The sequence below is a fragment of the Lasioglossum baleicum genome, unplaced genomic scaffold (genome assembly GCF_051020765.1).
Source record: "Lasioglossum baleicum unplaced genomic scaffold, iyLasBale1 scaffold0029, whole genome shotgun sequence".
In the NCBI taxonomy this organism is placed as follows: Eukaryota; Metazoa; Arthropoda; class Insecta; order Hymenoptera; family Halictidae; genus Lasioglossum; species Lasioglossum baleicum.
The window spans coordinates 1,234,495-1,241,569 of NW_027469089.1; positions in this window are offsets into that span (position 1 = coordinate 1,234,495).

Consider the following 7,075-nt stretch of genomic DNA (forward strand, 5'->3'; position numbering starts at 1 on the left):
ACATGTATAAAAATCGGATGGCGTGGTAACAAAAATTCTAAATTATACAGCACAAGTTGCAGCAATGCATGTGCATAAGTGAAATTACCTGCATACCGCCGTTTCCTCAAACTGTGTGTTCATAACTGGCACTAGGAGGATCGCAGTGCCACCACTGCGAGGAGGACCAGGACTCTGCGCGGCATACGCTGGAAGAATGTCCAGCGTGGTCGGCACCGCGCAGAGACTTAAGGGGCGTTATTGGGATGGATCTCCCGTTGCCGGTCGTGGTCGACCACATGATCGGCAGCGAGAGGTCAAGAGCAGCGATTGCCTCCTTCTGCGAGATTGTGATAACGCAGAAGGAGGCAGCGGAGAGGGAGAGGGAAGCCGACCCGCTCTCCGCCAGGAGGCTAGCATCGGCGGGGCAACCCCGACGAGGCCGACGGCCCTCGTAATGGGCCGCAGACGTAATGGCAGCGGTGGCACTACTTAGTACTTCCACCGCCGCCAAGGGGGGCTGGCCGTTAAGGCGCCCCCGAGGTGGACAGGTCGCGGGGGGCGAGGTGGAGCAATAATCCCCTCCCCCCTCTACAAAGATGCGACCTGCCGGTCGACCCCCCTCCTTTTATTTTATAATATTTCATTTTACTCTATATTATAAATTTTATCTTTATCTTTTATTCCCCTTTATTTTGCCACCCATCTTATGTTTGTTGTGTTTTGTCCATTGTATTTATTTACTTATTATTATTTATTTATTTATTGACTTTTATTTTATCTATTTTATCTATACACCTTTTCATTTACTGATTTTATCTTTTATTTTATCATATTTTTAAGTTTTATGCGGGTTGACCAGGGTGGTGGGACGGGGGGGGGGACAGACGCGAGCCGGAACTCGCCTCTGTCCCCTCCTTGTCGCGTGCGGAAAAAAATACAATGCAGCGTGTACGAGTATTTGCACATGTATAAAAATCGGATGGCGCGGTAACAAAAATTCTAAATTATACAGCACAAGTTGCAGCAATGCATGCGCATAAGTTAAATTACCTGCATACCGCCGTTTCCTCATACAGTGTGTTCATAACTGGCACTAGGAGGATCGCAGTGCCACCACTGCGAGGAGGCCCAGGACTCTGCGCGGCATACGCTGGAAGAATGTCCAGCGTGGTCGGCACCGCGCAGAGACCTAAGGGGCGTTATTGGGATGGATCTCCCGTTGCCGGTCGTGGTCGACCACATGTTCGGCAGCGAGAGGTCAAGAGCAGCGATTGCCTCCTTCTGCGAGATTGTGATAACGCAGAAGGAGGCAGCGGAGAGGGAGAGGGAAGCCGACCCGCTCTCCGCCAGGAGGCTAGCATCGGCGGGGCAACCCCGACGAGGCCGACGGCCCTCGTAATGGGCCGCAGACGTAATGGCAGCGGTGGCACTACTTAGTACTTCCACCGCCGCCAAGGGGGCTGGCCGTTAAGGCGCCCCCGAGGTGGACAGGTCGCGGGGGGCGAGGTGGAGCAATAATCCCCTCCCCCCTCTACAAAGATGCGACCTGCCGGTCGTCCCCCCTCCTTTTATTTTATAATATTTCATTTTACACTATATTATAAATTTTATCTTTATCTTTTATTCCCCTTTATTTTGCCCCCCTTCTTATGTTTGTTGTGTTTTGTCCATTGTATTTATTTACTTATTATTATTTATTTATTTAATGACTTTTATTTTATCTATTTTATCTATACACCTTTACATTTACTGATTTTATCTTTTATTTTATCATATTTTTAAGTTTTACGCGGGTTGACCAGGGGGGTGGGACGGGGGGAGGGGACAGACGCGTGCCGGAACTCGCCTCTGTCCCCTCCTTGTCGCGTGCGGTAAAAAATACAATGCAGCGTGTACGAGTATTTGCACATGTATAAAATTCGGATGGCGTGGTAACAAAAATTCTAAATTATACAGCACAAGTTGCAGCAATGCATGTGCATAAGTGAAATTACCTGCATACCGCCGTTTCCTCAAACTGTGTGTTCATAACTGGCACTAGGAGGATCGCAGTGCCACCACTGCGAGGAGGACCAGGACTCTGCGCGGCATACGCTGGAAGAATGTCCAGCGTGGTCGGCACCGCGCAGAGACTTAAGGGGCGTTATTGGGATGGATCTCCCGTTGCCGGTCGTGGTCGACCACATGATCGGCAGCGAGAGGTCAAGAGCAGCGATTGCCTCCTTCTGCGAGATTGTGATAACGCAGAAGGAGGCAGCGGAGAGAGAGAGGGAAGCCGACCCGCTCTCCGCCAGGAGGCTAGCATCGGCGGGGCAACCCCGACGAGGCCGACGGCCCTCGTAATGGGCCGCAGACGTAATGGCAGCGGTGGCACTACTTAGTACTTCCACCGCCGCCAAGGGGGGCTGGCCGTTAAGGCGCCCCCGTGGTGGACAGGTCGCGGGGGGCGAGGTGGAGCAATAATACCCTCCCCCCTCTACAAAGATGCGACCTGCCGGTCGACCCCCCTCCTTTTATTTTATAATATTTCATTTTACTCTATATTATAAATTTTATCTTTATCTTTTATTCCCCTTTATTTTGCCACCCTTCTTATGTTTGTTGTGTTTTGTCCATTGTATTTATTTACTTATTATTATTTATTTATTTATTGACTTTTATTTTATCTATTTTATCTATACACCTTTTCATTTACTGATTTTATCTTTTATTTTATCATATTTTTAAGTTTTATGCGGGTTGACCAGGGTGGTGGGACGGGGGGGGGGACAGACGCGAGCCGGAACTCGCCTCTGTCCCCTCCTTGTCGCGTGCGGAAAAAAATACAATGCAGCGTGTACGAGTATTTGCACATGTATAAAAATCGGATGGCGCGGTAACAAAAATTCTAAATTATACAGCACAAGTTGCAGCAATGCATGCGCATAAGTTAAATTACCTGCATACCGCCGTTTCCTCATACAGTGTGTTCATAACTGGCACTAGGAGGATCGCAGTGCCACCACTGCGAGGAGGCCCAGGACTCTGCGCGGCATACGCTGGAACAATGTCCAGCGTGGTCGGCACCGCGCAGAGACCTAAGGGGCGTTATTGGGATGTATCTCCCGTTGCCGGTCGTGGTCGACCACATGATCGGCAGCGAGAGGTCAAGAGCAGCGATTGCCTCCTTCTGCGAGATTGTGATAACGCAGAAGGAGGCAGCGGAGAGGGAGAGGGAAGCCGACCCGCTCTCCGCCAGGAGGCTAACATCGGCGGGGCAACCCCGATGAGGCCGACGGCCCCCGTAAGGGGCCGCAGACGTAATGGCGGCGGTGGTACTACTTAGTACTTCCACCGCCGCCAAGGGGGGCTGACGGTTAAGGCGCCCCCGAGGTGGACAGGTCGCGGGGGGCGAGGTGGAGCAATAATCCCCCCCCCTCTCTACAAAGATGCGACCTGCCGGTCGACCCCCCTCCTTTTATTTTATATTATTTCATTTTACTCTATATTATAAATTTTATCTTTATCTTTTATTCCCCTTTATTTTGCCACCCTTCTTATGTTTGTTGTGTTTTGTCCATTGTATTTATTTACTTATTATTATTTATTTATTTAATGACTTTTATTTTATCTATTTTATCTATACACCTTTTCATTTACTGATTTTATCTTTCATTTTATCATATTTTTAAGTTTTATGCGGGTTGACCAGGGTGGTGGGACGGGGGGGGGACAGACGCGAGCCGGAACTCGCCTCTGTCCCCTCCTTGTCGCGTGCGGAAAAAAATACAATGCAGCGTGTACGAGTATTTGCACATGTATAAAAATCGGATGGCGCGGTAACAAAAATTCTAAATTATACAGCACAAGTTGCAGCAATGCATGCGCATAAGTTAAATTACCTGCATACCGCCGTTTCCTCATACAGTGTGTTCATAACTGGCACTAGGAGGATCGCAGTGCCACCACTGCGAGGAGGCCCAGGACTCTGCGCGGCATACGCTGGAAGAATGTCCAGCGTGGTCGGCACCGCGCAGAGACCTAAGGGGCGTTATTGGGATGGACCTCCTGTTGCCGGTCGTGGTCGACCACATGATCGGCAGCGAGAGGTCAAGAGCAGCGATTGCCTCCTTCTGCGAGATTGTGATAACGCAGAAGGAGGCAGCGGAGAGGGAGAGGGAAGCCGACCCGCTCTCCGCCAGGAGGCTAGCTTCGGCGGGGCAACCCCGACGAGGCCGACGGCCCTCGTAATGGGCCGCAGACGTAATGGCAGCGGTGGCACTACTTAGTACTTCCACCGCCGCCAAGGGGGCTGGCCGTTAAGGCGCCCCCGAGGTGGACAGGTCGCGGGGGGCGAGGTGGAGCAATAATCCCCTCCCCCCTCTACAAAGATGCGACCTGCCGGTCGTCCCCCCTCCTTTTATTTTATAATATTTCATTTTACACTATATTATAAATTTTATCTTTATCTTTTATTCCCCTTTATTTTGCCCCCCTTCTTATGTTTGTTGTGTTTTGTCCATTGTATTTATTTACTTATTATTATTTATTTATTTAATGACTTTTATTTTATCTATTTTATCTATACACCTTTACATTTACTGATTTTATCTTTTATTTTATCATATTTTTAAGTTTTATGCGGGTTGACCAGGGGGGTGGGACGGGGGGAGGGGACAGACGCGTGCCGGAACTCGCCTCTGTCCCCTCCTTGTCGCGTGCGGTAAAAAATACAATGCAGCGTGTACGAGAATTTGCACATGTATAAAAATCGGATGGCGCGGTAACAAAAATTCTAAATTATACAGCACAAGTTGCAGCAATGCATGCGCATAAGTTAAATTACCTGCATACCGCCGTTTCCTCAAACTGTGTGTTCATAACTGGCACTAGGAGGATCGCAGTGCCACCACTGCGAGGAGGACCAGGACTCTGCGCGGCATACGCTGGAAGAATGTCCAGCGTGGTCGGCACCGCGCAGAGACTTAAGGGGCGTTATTGGGATGGATCTCCCGTTGCCGGTCGTGGTCGACCACATGATCGGCAGCGAGAGGTCAAGAGCAGCGATTGCCTCCTTCTGCGAGATTGTGATAACGCAGAAGGAGGCAGCGGAGAGGGAGAGGGAAGCCGACCCGCTCTCCGCCAGGAGGCTAGCATCGGCGGGGCAACCCCGACGAGGCCGACGGCCCTCGTAATGGGCCGCAGACGTAATGGCAGCGGTGGCACTACTTAGTACTTCCACCGCCGCCAAGGGGGGCTGGCCGTTAAGGCGCCCCCGAGGTGGACAGGTCGCGGGGGGCGAGGTGGAGCAATAATCCCCTCCCCCCTGTACAAAGATGCGACCTACCGGTCGACCCCCCTCCTTTTATTTTATAATATTTCATTTTACACTATATTATAAATTTTATCTTTATCTTTTATTCCCCTTTATTTTGCCCCCCTTCTTATGTTTGTTGTGTTTTGTCCATTGTATTTATTTACTTATTATTATTTATTTATTTAATGACTTTTATTTTATCTATTTTATCTATACACCTTTACATTTACTGATTTTATCTTTTATTTTATCATATTTTTAAGTTTTATGCGGGTTGACCAGGGGGGTGGGACGGGGGGAGGGGACAGACGCGTGCCGGAACTCGCCTCTGTCCCCTCCTTGTCGCGTGCGGAAAAAAATACAATGCAGCGTGTACGAGTATTTGCACATGTATAAAAATCGGATGGCGTGGTAACAAAAATTCTAAATTATACAGCACAAGTTGCAGCAATGCATGCGCATAAGTGAAATTACCTGCATACCGCCGTTTCCTCAAACTGTGTGTTCATAACGGGCACTAGGAGGATCGCAGTGCCACCACTGCGAGGAGGACCAGGACTCTGCGCGGCATACGCTGGAAGAATGTCCAGCGTGGTCGGCACCGCGCAGAGACCTAAGGGGCGTTATTGGGATGGATCTCCCGTTGCCGGTCGTGGTCGACCACATGATCGGCAGCGAGTGGTCAAGAGCAGCGATTGCTTCCTTCTGCGAGATTGTGATAACGCAGAAGGAGGCAGCGGAGAGGGAGAGGGAAGCCGACCCGCTCTCCGCCAGGAGGCTAGCATCGGCGGGGCAACCCCCACGAGGCCGACGGCCATCATAATGGGCCTCAGACGTAATGGCGGCGGTGGTACTACTTAGTACTTCCACCGCCGCCAAGGGGGGCTGGCCGTTATGGCGCCCCCGAGGTGGACAGGTCGCGGGGGGCGAGGTGGCGCAATAATCCCCTCCCCCCCCTCTCTACAAAGATGCGACCTGCCGGTCCACCCCCCTCCTTTTATTTTATAATATTTCATTTTACACTATATTATAAATTTTATCTTTATCTTTTATTCCCCTTTATTTTGCCCCCCTTCTTATGTTTGTTGTGTTTTGTCCATTGTATTTATTTTCTTATTATTATTTATTTATTTATTGACTTTTATTTTATCTATTTTATCTATACACCTTTTCAATTATTGATTTTATCTTGTATTTTATCATATTTTTAAGTTTTATGCGGGTTGGCCAGGGTGGTGGGACGGGGGGAGGGGACAGACGCGAGCCGGAACTCGCCTCTGTCCCCTCCTTGTCGCGTGCGGAAAAAAATACAATGCAGCGTGTACGAGTATTTGCACATGTATAAAAATCGGATGGCGCGGTAACAAAAATTCTAAATTATACAGCACAAGTTGCAGCAATGCATGCGCATAAGTTAAATTACCTGCATACCGCCGTTTCCTCATACAGTGTGTTCATAACTGGCACTAGGAGGATCGCAGTGCCACCACTGCGAGGAGGCCCAGGACTCTGCGTGGCATACGCTGGAAGAATGTCCAGCGTGGTCGGCACCGCGCAGAGACCTAAGGGGCGTTATTGGGATGGATCTCCTGTTGCCGGTCGTGGTCGACCACATGATCGGCAGCGAGAGGTCAAGAGCAGCGATTGCCTCCTTCTGCGAGATTGTGATAACGCAGAAGGAGGCAGCGGAGAGGGAGAGGGAAGCCGACCCGCTCTCCGCCAGGTGGCTAGCATCGGCGGGGCAACCCCGACGAGGCCGACGGCCCTCGTAATGGGCCGCAGACGTAATGGCAGCGG